The 17,133-nt window shown below is 43.3% G+C and overlaps 1 protein-coding gene across 2 annotated transcripts in view; it reads left to right on the top strand.

Moving 5' to 3' along the window:
• The first annotated feature begins 1,024 nt into the window (after window positions 1-1,024).
• Window positions 1,025-17,133, top strand: part of LOC126470464 (uncharacterized) — a 137,662-nt gene continuing 121,553 nt past the window's right edge. The window contains exons 1-2 of one of the 2 annotated variants that reach the window (XM_050098323.1): window positions 1,025-1,059; window positions 10,813-10,914. The gene's annotated coding sequence lies outside the window, so the exon portion shown is untranslated. The remainder of the gene's footprint in view (window positions 1,060-10,812; window positions 10,915-17,133) is intronic. The other variant, XM_050098322.1, reaches the window with a different exon arrangement.

Here is a 17,133-nt window from a genome sequence, read left to right on the forward strand (position 1 = left end):
TTACCGTCTAGTAAAATCATCAGACGATAAATTCCAATTACAAAATGATCTAGAGAGAGTTTCTGTATGGTGCGAAAAGTGGCAATTGGCACTAAACAAAGAAAAGTGCGAGGTCATCCACATGGGCACGAAAAGAAATCCGATAAATTTTGGGTATACGATAAATCGCACAAATCTAAGGGCTGTCAATTCGACTAAATACCTACGAATTACAATTACGAGCAACTTAAATTGGAAAGACCACGTAGATAATATTGTGGGGAAGAGGAAACAAAGACTGCGCTTTGTTGGCATAACACTTAGAAGATGCGTCAAACCCACTAGAGAGACAGCCTACATTACACTTGTCCGTACTCTGCTGGAATATTGCTGCGCGGTGTGTGATCCTTACCAAGTGGGATTGACGGAGGACATCGAAAGAGTGTAAAGGAGGGCAGCTCGTTTCGTGTTATCGCGCAATGGGGGTGAGTGTGTCACTGATGTGATATGAGAGTTGGGGTGGCAGTCACTGAAACAAAGGCGGTTTTCCTTGCGGCAAGATCTATTTACGAAATTTCAATCACCAACTTTCTCTTCCGAATGCGAAAATAGTTTGTTGACACCCACCTACGTAGGGAGAAATGATCAGCATAATAAAATAAGAGAAATCAGAGCTCGAATGAAAAGATTTAGGTGTTCCTTTTTCCCAGGCGCCATTCGAAAGTGGTATGGTAGAGAAGCAGTATGAAAATCGTTCATTGAACCCTCTGCCAAGCACTTAAGTGTGAATTGCAAAGTAACCATGTAGATGTAGTTGTAGACGAGATGTTATACAGCGCTAGATTTGCACCTGGGATCAAAACTGGAACTAATTATTTCTGGTACCGCCTTAGCATATCTACCAAGTTTCGATGCCATACGGTAATTTGGTGTCTGTCACGTTATGAGCTGTCTGCCTTAGCAGTGAGAGTGTCTCCACAAAAACAAGGAGCCGTTAGTCCAGTTCCGCTTGCGACAGCACTCGCCTGGCCTCGCCAGCTGCAGACAACGCTCGCCACCTCACGGAGTTTGAGCAGCGATGTGAGTACACTTTTTGATTTATCAGGCGATTACTGATATGTAAATCTTCGACCATAGATGCTCATAGGTCGGGCAGGACGTTACGTTTTTGAGCGTTAAAATCTCTATAGCTATTACCACGTGACTACTGGGAAAACAGTCGTGGTGTAGTGCTGTGCTTATGAATGTCAGCGTGTTTTGCCGAGAGAAGTAATCCTAAATTTGTAAATATTCATACTTTAATGCATCACGTTTCTTGAAAATTGCTAAACTGTTGTTTATATCATTTTTATAAGCAGAAAATCGCTGTCATGTAGATCATTGGTTAAAAGTGAAGTGTTTGATGCACATTCCAATGTGGCGTATTTGTTGGCAAATTAGACAACATACGTTTTTTTATTTGTGTATGGTCCTTGAAGATGAAGGGCAGCTATGGATACAGGCACTGAAAAGAAAACTGTGCACATCTGAACCTGTCCCAAATATTTCGAGAAAAGCTGTCTTGACAAAGCCAGTAATGGAGCGACGCTGTGCCAACCAAATTAACAAAGACGCGTAAGCTCTGTAAAACTCTGAGTAACAAAATTCACTAGATGAATCGTTGTGAGCAGAAACTTCTTGTAATTCTGGGAAGCCTGGACATGTACAGTGTGTATGTGTGAGGGCGGTGGTGGTGGTAAGGGTGGGGGTGGGAGAAGAGAGTTTAGCAACTGGTAGGGTTCCTGCACTTAACTTTGGATCCACTTAGCAACTAATAAATACACGATACCTTCCGTTGCCAAATTTACCTTTATTGTAATTTTAATTAACGTGGAAGCCATAAAAACACCAAACATGGAGGCAAAATGTACGCATCTAAAAGTTACTTAAAAAAGGAATAAAATCACTTAAATTTGTTTCAACAAGAGGAGAATAACTTAACTTCAACACGTAAGGTGATTACAGTAAGCCCTAATTCCACTCGACAAACGTAGTAACGATATAAGCGAGACAAATGTACTGAAGGAGGATAGCCGGATGTGCCGTAGTAAAAAGGGCGACTGTCAACCCCGTCAGGAAGCGACCCCCCTGAACACGTCAGTTTCAGCTACCTGCAACATTCGCAAAGTCATTTGTAGCTTCTTAAAAACAGTTAACATGAAAAGGCACAACGCGTAACATACTAATAAAATATAAACGACTACTTCACGGAACTAGCTCCTCTTTAGACAAAGCAAACAGCAGAATATTAATAACACGTAAAATACTTCTAACCTATAACAAACTAAGGTACCACGTAATAGAATATCGTCTTGAGCTCATCGAATACTCAGTTTGACTTGCCTGTTTATAGGTCTTACGACTCAACAGTGTCAGCTTAAGCAAATACGCGAATACATAACTCGAAATACGAAAGGAATAATGATTGAAGCCACTGACAATGCTAGGCTGCCACACAGAGGAGACAATAGTAATTTATAGCGGCATACAACCGACCTTATATCTCCAACTTAGTGTAATCAGAATAAACAGTTTTGTGGTTCAAATGGCTCTGAGCACTATGGGACTTAACATCTGAGGTCATCAGTCCCCTAGAACTTAGAACTACTTAAATCTAACTAATCTAAAGACATCACACACATCCATGCCCGAGGCAAACAGTTTTGTGTATAATAATTACTTACAGTACCATGACAACCTCCGAATAATATTTATTACCCAAGGTAGGTGCTGGTATGGAAAGGCACCTTTAGAAATACAGAGATCGAGTGTATTCACTTATTGAAAGGGTTTCAACTTTACATCTCTTTCCACATAGCTCTCTGTTTACACACTTCTATAACTTCTGCAACTAAATAAGGGCATATAAATGCACATATAACTGACACAGATTTAAGCAGAGTAAAACAGTACCTTAGTATGGCGCAAATGGCGTCATTTGCTTTACAGGTGGGATATCTTCACCATTCAGTAATTCCGAAATGTATTCAACAACGCGTGAGAGCAAGACGTCGCCATGGTACCAGCTATTTACTTCACATAATTTCCTGCACAGACGCAAGGCAAACGAAGCGTTTTCACATGCAACAGCGGCGAGCATCACACATTTCCTCCGTCACGCCATAAACACATCTCAATTTCAGTGGCCAGTAACAAGAACCTATACATGCCCTCGCAGCAGAAAAGCCCCAAAACACAACAGTGCACCACCGCGATACCCAGGTTCGTCGTTGAGTACACCATCGCATGCGCTCCTCTCTGTGGTGCAGCGTCAAGGGTAACCGCAACCATGATCTCCGAGCATCAGTCCATGCTGCTGCAAACGTCGTCGAACTGTTCGTGCACACGGTTATTGTCTTGCAAACGTCCCCATCTGTTATGGCTACGAAGTCTTTCGCGACGTATTTCTTGAATAAAACCTCTCGGTGTACATGCCGCGTCAATTCAGAATAAAACTCCAAGCTTTCGACCCCATCTGTTGACTGAGGGATCGAGACGTGGCTGCACGATCCGTTACAGCCATGCGGATAAGATGCCCGTCATCTCGACTGCTAGTGATACGAGGCCGTTGGGATCCAAAAAAAAAATGGCTCTGAGCACTATGGGACTCAACATCTATGGTCATCAGTCCCCTAGAACTTAGAACTACTTAAGCCTAACTAATCTAAGGACAGCACACAACACCCAGCCATCACGAGGCAGAGAAAATCACTGACCCCGCCGGGAATCGAACCCGGGAACCCGGGCGTGGGAAGCGAGACCGCTACCGCACGACCACGAGATGCGGGCGTTGGGATCCAACACGGCGTTCCGTATTACCCTCCTGAACCCACCGATTCCATATTCTGCTAACAGTCATTGGATCTCGACCAACGTGAGCAGCAATGTCGCGATACGATAAACCGCAATCACGACAGGCTTCAATCCGACCTTTATCAAAGTCGGATACGTGATGGTACACATTTCTCCTCCTTACACGAGGCATCACAACGTTTCACCAGGCAACGCCGGTCAACTGCTGTTTGTGTATGAGAAATCGGTTGGAAACTTTCCTCATGTCAGCGTATTGTAGGTGTTGCCACCGGCGTCAACCTTGTGTGAATGCTCTGATAAGCTAATCATTTGCATATCACACACCTTCTTCCTGTCGGTTAAATTTCATGACATTTAACCCAAGACATCGGATTGTTGCAGATGTCGCAGCGCTCGTGTGTGGCCTGGTGTTGTCATATTGAAGGAGCTGGCAGCTCCATGCGTGGACGGACTCCTCGAATTAAAAATTCGATTACAGCACGCTCGTTCTCTCTCACTTAAGTTGTTACGTTGCACACCGCCATGTTAGCCGCTACAGTTCGGAGATCTCTAGCGACAGTGGTGCAAATATCTAAACATGAAGAATAAAGATGTATAATGTTAATAACGTTTGTTTTATTTACAAGGCTTTAGAAGTTTTCATATAAAAATTCGAAGTCATTATTTTTTAGCACCCCCTCGTAGAAAGGAAAGTCAAAGTAGATGAAAATGGGACATTATACTGAGAGAAGAATTCGAAAGATCACTGAAAGATTTAGTAAAAATAAGGCCCCTGGAGTAGACGGCATTTTCTCAGTACTGTTGAGATCCTTCAGAGAGCCAGCCAAGGCAAAATTATTCCACGTGGTGTGCAGGGTGTATGGGACAGGCGAGTTTCAGTTCCAAAGAAAGCATGTGCTTACAGGTGTGAGTACTACCGAACCATCAGGTTAATAATTCATTGTTGCAAAATACTAACACGAATTATTCGCAGTTGAATAAAAAAAGAAGAGGCTGACCTTGGGGAAAATCGGTTTGTGTTGTGGAGAAATTTAGGAACACGCAAGGAAATGCTGATCCTGAAGCTTAGCCTAGAAGATAGGTTGAATAAATGTAAAACCTAACTTTACAACTTTTGTAGAATTAGAGGAAGCTTTTGACATCGAATGAACTATACTCCTTTAAATTATGAAGGTCATAAAATACAGGGGGCAAAAATTAATTCATAACTTTTACAGAAACTACACCGCAGCTGGAATAGTCGAAGGACATGAAATGGACGTAGTTTGGAGTGGAATGAGACCTGTTACCAGCGTTATTCATTGTGTACATCGAGGAAGCAGTAGAGGAAATCAATGACATTTTTGGAAAAGGAATATAGTTCAAGGAGAAGAAATAAAAACTTTGAGGTGTGTCGACAACTTTGTAATACTATTAGAGACGGCAAAGGACTTAAAAGAGCAGTTGAATGGAATAGATAGTGCCTCGAAAAGAATAAAACAAGGTTAATGGAATGTAGTCGAATTAACTCAGGTGAAGCCGATGGACATAGGTTTGGAAATGAAATGACATTTGAAATACATTTGAACTAACTAGGACAGTTTACCATAGTGAAGCCACTGGCAGCTTGTAACAGTACATTCGGCATTATCTCGCAAATGGCTCGCTTATAGACTGATGTTTACTGGAGCGTTTTTGCTTACTTTGTCGTGTACTTTCTCACGTGTGTGTTTTCATTATTAATTATGATTCGCTCTATGTACCTAAAATCTTGTCAAATAGCGTAAAAGACGGAGAAATGTGGTCGGTTGGCTACTCAGATAATTGCGTGATTCAGATTTCGGTTAAGCTCCTACCACAAAACATGTACAGTTGCAGAAGTATCTGGCAAATGAACATATCCCTCTTCCACGAGCGCGAATAGCGCCGCTGCAGTAACATATTCAGTACACTATAATAATACATAAAATTACATCGATGCCTCAATAACAGCGAAACAAAAGTAACGATATCGACAGTATTGCGAGCTACTGGGAGTATGTTGTGTATATATAAGTTTTTCTTCAACGGAAGTAGCTTATATGGAATACAAGATAAAATATAGAAGTTATGCAGTGTTTTCGTACACCTAATTGAGTATAAAATCAACATAGAGGGCAGTAAAGGAAAATTATTCCAAAGACACGCAGTGATATAGGACTTAATGTAAATTCATGCTACGCACACTTGGCTGTAGAACAAGGGTATTATTTTCGAAGTGAAAAGCTATATTTATTTAAACAGGTTTTTTTCTGACATATTTTCAAAGAACGTTTTCCCTGAACTCAGGATTTTTGTTAGGCGATAGTAGCGCCAGCTTTTTAGACTGTCCAGTCACATTAATGTAACCACTGCCTGTATTCGACGTCAGTGTGCAATAATCGCTCGCCAGGTGGCAACACCAGGAGTGGAGGATATATAAAGCGTGTCAGCGGAGGGAGGCAAGAAAAAAAAACGGTAGAGTCGTTGTCGTAATGAGGAAACAGAGAGATTTGTCTGAACATGAATACAAAAATTCATAGACATAAAACATTTACACTTAAATACTACTATTTATCAAGTGACTTTAATGCGTAGTGTATACTAAGTGCATGTATTGGGACGAGGGCAGTTCTGGCGCATTTTGTTAGTGCAGGTTGCCTACATCAGGGGCAGGTATACACTCACAGGCAAACCTGTTAAGTGCTTTTCCATGTCAGCCCATTGTTCTACTAAGTGCTTTTCCATTTTTCTGCACTTAACCTATTGTTCCCTCATCCCACCCCATCCCCTTGCCCCAACCCCCTCCCCCCTCACTGCTACAGGTACACTTTCAGGTCTGAGTTAACCTATTGTTCTGTTAAGTGCTTTTCCATATCACCACCATTTCCTTTTGATTGACAGGCACTCTTATCAATTTGATTGACTACTTAATTAAACTGATTAATTTATTAACCTCTGTGGTGGGAAAGTGCCATGCCCCCATGGTGGGAAGTCCGAATTCCATCAGGACAATGCAATCTCTACTAACCTAAGAAAATGGGGTGAAAATGCACCTCCACTACCCTAAGTCATCTGACCGCCACCTCTTTCTAGGAATTGGCAGGGAAAAGACTCAGTTGGTAGATCATTTGGAGGGTATTCGATTGCTCTGTATGGAATATTGTTTAAACAATTTAGACAATGTATGAAATATATGGAAAGGGTATATTGTTTATTTATAAAAAATTCAGTTTGTGGGGGTTGGATTTCTCTTGCTCATCATTCTCTGCTGTTTGGAAACATCTGGTTCATGCAAGAAGCAATTACATGGGGCAAACATGTTGCATAACCTAATATTCGGCACTGTACTCTGGGTGTCTTAACCTGATGTTTGATCCTTTGTCGGCACTTAAACTATTGTTCTGTTAAGTGGTTTTCCATGTCACCCCCACCCCCTTAAACTATTGTACTGCATTTCACGTAAAAATTATTCAAATTAACTTAGTGTTCTACACTTAACCTGCTGTTCTCCTCCATGTCACCCTCTCACACACAGCCTCTCCTGAACTATTGTACCACTAATACTACATTGATATAAAAAATTATGCAAATTAATTAAATCGATATTCTTCGGTGCATTTAACCATCGCGAGAGCGTTACAAATCTCACTGAAAGTTTGAAGTGGGACACACTTGCAGATAGATGACGCGCTAAACCGAAGGGGCTGCTCACTAAATTCCAACTCCTATCATCGCTGAGGATGTAGAGCATATAATGTTACCACCAACTTTCATGCCGTGCAGTGACCACGAACGGAAATTAGAGCTTGTACTGCGATGTTCATACAGTCGTTTTTCCCTCTTGCGAACCGCGAGTGGAACAGAAGGATGGAAATATAACTTTGGTGCGAATAGTGCCCCGCACCACACACCACTTGGTGCCTAGCAGAGTACTGTTTGTACACTATAGCATGTCCAGTTGAACACTTACATTGCTATATTGTGCAGCTGTTTACGTAATCAATCTATCACCACTAACGTTCGGATATACTTCTCAGTGCGTTGAAATCACAATTCACAATGTCCAATCTATCCTTCCAAAACGACTAGACATACGCAATCTTTTTTTTGTTTTTGTTTTTTACGTGAGTAGTAGTTTGAGTACTACCGACAGACGTATCTCGGAACAAAAGCCACGGTACCTTCACGTTCAAGCAGCAGCATAATATTTCCGACCATCAGTTATATGTGTATAAAAAAAATTATGATACGTCCACACTTGCAGCAGCCGGGTGTCGTTTTTGCACAGAAAAAAAGCCTCCCGCCATTACGTTTTTGTCAATGAATAAAGGATGTAATTACAATTTAAAAAAGCCCACCTTGGAGTATTTTCGGTTTATCGATTTCACCACTTCCACGAAACCCAGCCAAGTGGAGGTTTGTGTCAGTGCATTCCATGCATAGCTTCCACCACACACACAATTTTCCCCCTGACTAAGAAATCATCGTGAGTGCGAAAGTTACTAGAGTACGTTCATTCGGAGTTAATTTCACGGGCGGAGCAGGTGTGTGGAGAAACCGCAAAACTGTTTTAGTCTAAGCGTATTTTTAAGTTCATGGTGCTAAGCGCCGTACCTGTTTAACATTTTGGAGTAGGAGTAGGATTAGCGCGTGTGACGTATAGGGGTTCGACCCACAAATTTCTCCCTCATATCACAAAATTGTCGTCTGATGTAGTACAAACTGAAAAAAATAAATTCCTTTTAAAGCACTGTTTCGTATATAATTTATATTCAAAACCTTACACCTGTGTCACAGATCAAACCCTACATGGAGAATACTTTACACAAGTTTAAGGGAAGAAATGCTCCCGATAATTATTACAGTATTTAAAGAACATCAAAATATGAACAGGCTGAAGTGAACAAACAGTACATGAGACTATGTTAATCAACTCAACTGTAAAAAGCTAAGGAGCATATTATTAGCAAAATGAGAAATATGCAAAAGTGAAATGCCATAATGAACACTTCTCAATTGGGAGTAAATCAAACCAATCAGAATGGCTAAAAGAGAGCACAATAACATGTGCCGTAAACGAATAAGAGCTAAGCAACTAAGCAAATAAGAGAATAGGCGAAAATGAGATGCCAACAAAATGAGAGCTGGCCGAACTCCGTCGGCACTTTCATTCTGTTGCGCTCGTGGCGGCACCTCGCGGCCCGTACGCAACACGAGCGCCTGCGATTGCAATGCACTCTTACCGCTCGCGGCGGCGTCTAGCGGCCCGTACGCAAGTTGTGCGATTGCTGTCGCAAGTTCTATGATGTTACACGCGGGACGGATATGTTGTTTCAACTGGCAAAATAGAGTTTATTACGAAAAACAAAAGAGCCTGTTAGAGAGTCATACAAAAATTTTGTTTATTACACGTGCGAGAAATGGTGATACAGCCCTGTTTAGATCGTATAACGTGTGTGTAGGAGCTCAATTAAAAAAAAAATAGAAGGAATATCATTTTATATAGAAACCTCCTACAGGCTTGAATGCAAAGACTGCTTTATTACAAGCGTGCAATAGACTCTTTCAACACACTAGATGTATCTAACTGAATAATCACCATGATTCCATCGTAATTCAATTATTCAACTTCAAGTGTGTCCTAGATGTCTTTGAATAAGGTATGCCTTAGTTCTGAGGAGCGGCAGTGAGTGTAGTGTGCAAAGTATGGTCATGCTTTAGTTGTCGCTATTAAAGGGGGTTGTGACTGCACTACTCCACTTGTTCAACAACAGAGCTGTAGCCTCACATTAGAAGAAATATTCCATAGCTCTTACTTCCTTAATATGTTACGACGATTAACCTTGAGACTACGGATTCAAGGGAAAATAGAATATTACTAATTACAGCGTGTTTGAGCTGGTGAAATCATGAAATGCGTTTAATGTGCTCTTGGATATTTATATCAAAACTGATAAAGAGTCGTCGCCACGTTAACGCTTTTGATTATTACATGTTCCCTACACAACTTGTACCATTATTACGTGATATATATATTTTACTTACCACCTGACGTATATCAAAGTATGAGCCACGCTTTAAGCACTGTGACTCGAATGCGTGATGCCACAATGATGGGCCACCATTCAGCGACCCCTGTATAGCTTTAGTTTAAGCTTTACAGCAACGTCATTCTCTGTTTAAATTTTTTTCATAAAACGAGGGAGGCGTGACTATGAAGCAGAATGTGGATGGGGGAATAGCAGATATTAAGTATTATTTAGCTGACGTAAAGTACTTAAAGAACTGGACATTTACTTTGTTTCGAATTCATTCAAACAAAGGCAGATATTAACAGCAGTGAAATTAGCAAATGTACAGTAATAACCTTACAAAAATCATGTCTTAGAAATCGGTGCACTATACTTTCACGCTAACAGCAATTCTAAAATAATTGTTAGCGTCTGACACCAGCAGACAAATACGTAGCTGCAGCTATAGGAAAAATTCCACAACCAGCTGGACGCAGAAAGTGGTCGCAGACCGGCACCGACATGTCCAGCATGGTCAGACAGGCATAGACCTGTCCAGCGCGCTCAGACAAGCTTTCACCTACTGGTGGGGTAGAATGCTGCGTTTCTATTGGCTCCCTGAAGGAGGTGGTGGGTTGATGGGGCAGAGGGTACATAAAGACCATTCTGTCCACAGCTGTCCTCATTCTTTCGTCAACCGCCGTAGTGTGAAGTCGATCGGCTTGTTCCTGCTCCTGTGCGTCAGTTTGCTCCATTCTTGTGTACGTGTTACCAGTTTAGGTACAAAAATGAAACATTCAGCAGCGGTGTCAAGCACCGTCGGTAGTGCCAGTGACAGCAAACAGCAGAGACCTTTAGAGCATGATGAGGAATTACCTGGTGAGTATAGATTCAAATCGGTGACTCTAACTTTCCTCTTCCACTAAGAAGTTCATAGTATTGAATACATTTCTTCTTCTTATTGTTTCAGCGCATATCTACCAACATCAAAGCGTGGGTGATACGAACCCTGTTGTGCAACGGCAGACACAGTGGCACCAGCTGCTCCATCAGCAGCAGCAGCGGCAGCATTGTAAGTACATATACCATCTTTACACTACTGGTGTGACCAGCGAATCCGTAGATGGTTTCCAGAGAGATCAAAATCAATAACGATAGCTTTTTTTTTCCCCACTAAGAATTTTGTATTGAATACATGTCTTATTGTTTCAGCATATATCCAGTGGGTAATTGATGCAGCTGAGAGTCAACAGCAGCAGCAGACGCCTTCCACTTCTGTTGATTCCTGTGTCTCCCACTTCCCTGTGCTCCACAGGCTCGGTGGTGGTGAGGGGGCACTGTGGCCAGGCCTCGGGTTTCGATCCCTGCCCATTTTGCCCCCTGAGCCCCCACCGGTTCTAAAAATAAAAAAAAAAAAAAAAAAAAAAAATGGTAACGAAATAAAAAAAGTCGGATAGAGCGTCTGCCATTCAAGCAGGAGATCCCGGGTTCGAGTCCCGGTCGGGGCACACATTTCAACTGTCCCCGTTGATATTTACCAGCGCCTGTAAACAGCTAATGGTCTGGATAATGTTGAGTGGAAAGCGAGCCAAAGACTGCAATTTATGGATAGAACACTTAGAAAATGCAGCTGGTCTACTAAAGAGACCGTATACACTACCCTTGTCGTCCTCCTTGGAGTATTGCTGCGCAATTTGTGGATCCGCACCAGATAGGACTGACAGAGGACATTGAAACAGTTCAAAGAAGGGCAGCTCTTTTTGAAGTTTCGCGAAATAGGGGGCAGAATGCCAGAGATATGATACGCGAAACGGGAAGGCAGTCATTAAAACAAAGGCGTTTTCGTTGCAACGAGACCTTTTCATGAAATTTCAGTCGGCTTTCTCCTCCGAATGTGAAAATATGTTTTTGACGTCAGCCTACATAGGGAGGAACGGTCATCGTAATAAAAGAAGGTAAATCAGAGCTCTCAAGGAAATATTGAAAGATTTAAGTTTTCGTTTTTCCTGCGCGCTGTTCGAGAGTGGAATGGCAGAGAAAAAGTCTGAAGATAGTTGGACGAATCTTACGCCTGAATTACAGAGTAATCATGTAGATGTACATGTTGCATTGGCGGTACGTCATGTTGACATAACGATTAGCACATTACTTCAGTTCCAACCTTCTCCGTTCCGAGCTCACCTGATGGAACTTTAATAACAAATTTAAGCCTGCACAGCAAAATTATTTTGCTGTGCGGCAGTACTGGACCAATGAGTTATAATGTCAACATTCCTACGGAAAAGCTGTGTGTCCAGATGGTACCTTTGACCTGTTACTCGTATGCCAGCACGGGTGAGCCCATAAACTGCGCACGAGCTCACTGTATTGATTTGTACACCTGTTTCCCGGGACGCAGCCGACGCCCGGGCTCGCTGACGGCGCGGGGTCGGTTAATAGACTTCCGAAAGCTCCTTTTACTTCAGCACTTTTCATTAGGCGTGACTCGCTTGGGCCTCAAAACAACGTCTCTGAGTTAAAACGCACTGTAGATTTCTAAACATTATGCAGTATATAGGTCACCGTTGTTAATTATTCCTAATGTTCTCGTCTAAACAGTACCGTATGTACGATGTCTGTTTTTTGGTTCAAGACAGGATTTTATAATGCGTGAGCGATGTTTATTTCGTTTTGACCACGTCATAAGTAACGACTAAGGGTTTAAGCTCACATATACAGAGTGAGCCGCATGAGACGTAACAAATGTTTTATTTCGTGAATGGTCCAGGACCTCGAAACGAAGCTCTCGGATAATGATAATACGCGGAGGCGCACGAAATCGTTGTGCTGATCTGCGTTGCCCACCTGTTGGCCAGAAGGCAGCAAACGTCTGGGCTTGCTGCCAGCGGGGGGGCGGATAGTAGAATGACAACTGCTTTACTTCAGCGCCTCTCATCAAGCGTTCTGCACTCGCCTGGTGGAACTTAAAAAAAAAATGTTACGCATGCACAATAAAATAATTCTCCTGTGCAACAGGACTGAGTCAATATCTCATAATGCCGACACTCCTACGGAAACGACTTCTCCATCAGGTGCGTTTGAACTGTTAGGGAAAAGTGGGCATGACCCCACATTGCATTGTTGCCAGATTTATTCAATACGACTGATCCAAGATGTCTCAACACTGCAGTGACATCATGGCGGGAAGTTCACATTTTGGCGGGAAAATAAGTCAATTGGACTACCTCCACTAACCTAACACCAACCCCCTCCCGTGCCCCCTCCCCCCTTCCCCTCCCCACAATCTGAAAATTGGTGGGAAAAGGACTCAGTCTGTGCTGCGCTGCCAATTATGACGGATTTAAGTCTTTATTTTGTATACATTACTCCCCCTCTCTTCGCCTCCCCCATCTGGAAATTAGCGGGAAAAGGACTCAGTCTGTACTGGACTGCCGGAAAGAATGGACATAAGTCTTTATTTTGTTTGCATTGTTAATTTAAACAATTTGAGTTGCCATAGACAGTAACTCCATCCACTATGCTCACCATGAGGGCCGAAGTCCAACTGACGTAATTCACAACACCGCTACCAGAGGGTCCTGTTTGCCCTACCACACTATCCTCCTTTGACATAATTCAAGATAGCAGTCTTGGGAGAAATGGTGGGAAAAGGACTCAGCCTGTGTCTAGCTGCTGGACTGGGAGGACAGACGTAATTGTTTACTGTGCTCAATGAATGAGATGTCTGTGCTCGGGGAGAGTAGTTTAATGGATATATTAGCTATAACCATGCATCTGAGGACTTTGTTGATAGCAATCATATTTGGTAAAGACAAATGCACTTCATTAAATAATGAAGATTTGGCAGCAGGGTGTTAAATTACACATTGCAACTCATGCTGATAAATACATGTGCTGTAATTGTACATCATTCTGTAAAAGTCCAGTCAGTCTTCCGAAGCACAAGAGGCAAGACGTTCCCTCCGGTGTGCACACTCCCTGCCGCCAGAGGCCATGCGCCGACTTACGCCAGTGCCATGCCTAGTCCTTGTCCTTGAGCACGAACTACTTCAGGAGATACTAAATCCAACTGACCATGTCTCTAACCATATTTGCAAAACAGACCGCTGCACAATAGTTTGCCTCAATTTTACTGTGTATACCGCCACACTGGAACACAGACTCCAAAAAGATCACTGCACACTTGTAAAACTTCTCTGAATCCAACTGAATATATCTCTAAATACACTTTCAAAAAACGATCGGTGCACATTAGTTTGCATCAGTTTTACGATGTCTACTGCCACACTCGAATATAAACTCTAAAAAGATCGCTGCACACTTTTGAAACCTCCCTGAGACACTTCACACACTTTTGTGGGAAACAGATCCCGAAACCGATTTCAGCTGCAGTATCTGATTTTAAACGCCAAAACGATGATATTTGGAAGTCGAAATAAATATCTCTGTAACTCTAAGCTGGACGATTACCACTTTTTGAGTATTAGCTGCTTGTTTGAAGACGCTGCCAGAGAGAGAAAATTTTCTTACTCCTATAGCTGCTGTGGTGTTCATCACTTTTCAGAAACGGTGAGTGGGCTTAGTTTATACACTACTGGCCATTAATATTGCTACACCACGAAAATGACGTGCTACAGACGCGAAATTTAACTGACAGGAAGAAGATGCTGTGATATGCAAATGATTAGCCTTTCAGAGCATTCACACAAGGCTGACGCCGGTGGCGACACCTACAACCTGCTGACATGAGGAACGTTTCCTACCGATTTCTCATACACAAACAGCAGTTGACCGGCGTTGCCTGGTGAAACGTTGTTGTAATGCCTCGTGTAAGGAGGAGTAATGCGTACCATCACGTTTCCTGTGGTGTCACCGCTAGACACCACACTTGCTGGGTGGTAGCCTTTAAATCGGCCGCGGTCCGTTAGTATACGTCGGACCCGCGTGTCACCACTATCAGTGATTGCAGACCGAGCGCCGCCACACGGCAGGTCTAGAGAGACTTCCTAGCACTCGCCCCAGTTGTACAACCGACTTTGTTAGCGATGGTTCACTGACAAAATACGCTCTCATTTGCCGAGACGATAGTTAGCATAGCCTTCAGCTACGTCATTTGCTACGACCTAGCAAGGCGCCATTACCAGTTACTATTGATACTGTAATCATGTACCGTCAAGAGCGACGCTCATCATTAATGGATTAAAGTTAAGTATTCCACCTGTTACGTCCGTTTTTCTAAAGTCTAATTTCCTTGTCCTGTTCCAGACCTCACGCCAGCCTGCGTGAGCTAAGACGCGTGCCTTTCGGCTCCCTCTCATATCCGGTGTTGGCTCTCCTGCCAACCCACAACATTTCCAACTTTGATAAAGGTCGGATTGTAGCCTAACGCGATTGCAGTTTATCGTATCGGGACGTTGCTGCTCGCGTTGGTAGAGATCCAATGACTGTTAGCAGAATATGGAATCGGTGGGTTCAAGAGGGTAATACGGAACGACGTGCTGGATCCCAACGGCCTCGTATCACTAGCAGTCGAGATGACAGGCCTCTTATCAGCATGGCTGTAACGGAACGTGCAGCCACGTCTCGATCCCTGAGTCAACAGATGGGGACGTTAGCAAGACAACAACCATCTGCACGAACAGTTCGACGACGTTTGCAGCAGCATGGACTATCAGCTCGGAGACCATGGCTGCGGTTGTCTTTGACGCTGCATCACAGACGGAAGCGCCTGCGACGGTGTACTCAACGACGAACCTGGGTGCACGAATGGTAAAACGTCATTTTTTCGGATGAATCCTGGTTCTGTTTACAGCATCATGATGGTCGCAACCGTGTTTGGCGACATCGCGGTGAACGCACATTGAAGCGTGTATTCGTCATCGCCATACTGGCGTATCACCTGGCGTGATGGTATGGGGTGCCATTGGTTACACGTCTCGGTCACCTCTTGTTCGCATTGACGGCACTTTGAACAGTGGACGTTACATTTCCGACGTGTTACGACCCGTGGCTCTACCCTTCATTCTAACCCTGCGAAACTCTACATTTCAGCAGCATAATGCACGACCGCATGTTGCGGGTCCTGTACGGGCCTTTCTGGGTAAAGAAAATGTTCGAATGCTGCCCTGGCCAGCACATTCTCCAGATCTCTCACCAATTGAAAACGTCTGGTCAATGGTGGCCGAGCAACTGACTCGTCACAATACGCCAGTCACTACTCTTATGAACTGTGGTATCGTCTTGAAGCTGCATGGGCAGCTGTACCTGTACACGCCATCCAAGCTCTGTTTGACTCAATGCCCGGGCGTATCAAGGCCGTTATTACGGCCAGAGGTTCTAGGCGCTACGGTCGCTACGGTCGCAGGTTCGAATCCTGCCTCGGGCATGGATGTGTGTAATGTCCTTAGGTTAGTTAGGTTTAAGTAGTTCTAAGTTCTGGGGGACTGACGACCTCAGCAGTTAAGTCCCATAGTGCTCAGAGCCACGTCCAGAGGTGGTTTTTCTGGGTACTGATTTCTCAGGATCTATGCACCTTAATTGCGTGAAAATGTAATCACATGTCAGTTTTAGTATAATATATTTGTTCAATGAATACTCGTTTATCATCTGCATTTCTTCTTGGTGTAGCAATTTTAATGGCCATTAGTGTATTTTCTGTTGAAGTCAGGGACGTTATTTTCCTCACTTCTCAAAGCACACAGTGGTGTCTAAGCACAGACGGGAAAATCAGAACAATTACACAAACATAATTCGAAGCACTGTACTATAGACGAGAAGAATGGCTGTAAATTTCGGTGAATTTTGGATGTTCTACAGCTGCTGGTCTGAAGATGCACTTCGGCCATAATGGCGGATAAGAAACGGCATCCCGCCTGTCAAAACCAGAGCAGAATGGTGTGCCTCGACTTGTTTCTCAACACTCAAATGGTTCAAATGGCTCTAAGCACTATGGGACTTAACATCTGAGGTCATCAGTCCCGAGACTTAGAACTACTTAAACCTAACTAACCTAAGGACATCACACACATCCATGCCCGGGGCAGGATTCGAACCTGCGACCGTAGCAGTAGCACGGTTCCGGACTGAAGCGCCTAGAACCGCTCCACCGCAGCGGCCGGATTTCTAAACACTAAAGCAAAGAAGGCATCATGTGAATCTCAGACGTCACCAAACTTTCCGTAGATACCTTGCCCCCGTCTTGTTCAAACTAGTCTGTAGAACCTCCTATGCCGCTCACAAAGGATGTCTTGTGACACTCTGACGTCAAGGAACTTTTTGTGAGTAGAGCATT

The sequence above is a fragment of the Schistocerca serialis genome, chromosome 3 (genome assembly GCF_023864345.2).
Source record: "Schistocerca serialis cubense isolate TAMUIC-IGC-003099 chromosome 3, iqSchSeri2.2, whole genome shotgun sequence".
Classification (NCBI taxonomy): domain Eukaryota; kingdom Metazoa; phylum Arthropoda; class Insecta; order Orthoptera; family Acrididae; genus Schistocerca; species Schistocerca serialis.